This window comes from Lupinus angustifolius, chromosome LG08 (genome assembly GCF_001865875.1).
Source record: "Lupinus angustifolius cultivar Tanjil chromosome LG08, LupAngTanjil_v1.0, whole genome shotgun sequence".
NCBI lineage: Eukaryota > Viridiplantae > Streptophyta > Magnoliopsida > Fabales > Fabaceae > Lupinus > Lupinus angustifolius.
This window is the reverse complement of record NC_032016.1, coordinates 12,100,193-12,101,676: the sequence shown is the minus strand read 5'-3', so window position 1 is coordinate 12,101,676 and position 1,484 is coordinate 12,100,193.

The following is a 1,484-nucleotide window of genomic DNA, read 5'->3' as shown; positions in this document are numbered from 1 at the left end:
ACCTTTAATGCACAAAATCAATGTATTCAAATGCATGAACCTAATTATCATATATTTCTAGATGATGTCTCATTTTAGTGGATTAATTACTTTATTAAGTTTTGTGAGACTCACACCTAGGTTTACCTAACCTAGACTCAATATCTATGGCAAGCATCTTAGACTTCTAAAAAGATAATAAAGAATTATAACATAAGTCTAATAAGAGACCACTTGAGCCCTCGGCATGTTGATTATTAAGCCATCTTCAAGCTTTAACTAATTCCTTGTCTTCATCAAAACATAGGCAAAACATTGCTAATGCAATCCTTGATGCTTGGCACTTTCAAGTAAGACATTTCGTGTGTTCAATAAATATACCATGCAAGTAGAAGAATCTATTCATGTTTATTTTGTTACAACTAGTTTATGTTTCAATTTTGTTGCACTGGTTAATCGATTAACGAGTTGCCTTAATCGATTAACAGGTCTGTTTTGTGTTATAAATGATTTCTGTTTCAACCGTTTAACTGATTGCAACGAATCCAACTGTAAAAACTGCCTAGTATAAATAGAGGCAACTTCCAGAAAACTGTAGCATTGCATTCCATTGTATATGACTGATTTTAGAGAGCATATTTCATTTTGTGTATTCTGTTTTTTCAAGAGAGTTGCATGTGTTAGGAAGATGGTTACCATGCTTAATTGATTTTTGATTTGCATATTGTTTTTCACATTCTTATGCTCATTCTTATCTTGCTCACATATTCATGCAGTATTTGTAAAGATCGTTGGAGAGATATAATTGATTACTGTTTTTTATTAACTCACATGTTCTTGATGGCTTGAGTGATTAGTGAGTGAGTGATTCTTAAGGTCTTTTTACTTGTAATATTTCAAGCATTATTATGCATATAATACCTTGCTGTTTTAATCTGTTTTTGTGTATTTTGGATTGATCTCTTGGTGTCGTACCACCACAGAGATTGAGATTCTTCACCGAGACTAGGAGGTCTTGATTTGAGAACAAGAATCTTGGCTGGGGCTGTTTCGCGAGAAAGGTTTTCTCAGGCGATAGGTAGAGTAAAACCAAGGGTTTAGGTGTTCTAGATTTCAAGAAAGAAGCGTCTTATGTTCTTGTAAATTGAATTGGTGTGTGTGATCATACGTATATTCAATATTTTGAAGAAGAAAATCTCCCAAGATCATAAGGGGAGGTCTGGATGTAATTTGTAGTGGACCGCAAACGAACCAGGATAAAAATCCATCTTTGCATGTTGTTCACTCCTTAAATCTTCTTTACTTTTCTTGCTGTTTCATTTTGAGTTAATAGCTGATATTTTGCATAATTGTTCACTGCCATATGCTTATTAATATTGCTTAAAAATATATGCTTTACCTCTATTCAGTTGTTTTTAAATAACTGTGTAATTTGCCTCTTTGATCATTCTGTTTTGTGCATGTGTTAATCAATTAAGATAAGGTTTAATTGATTAACTATGTTG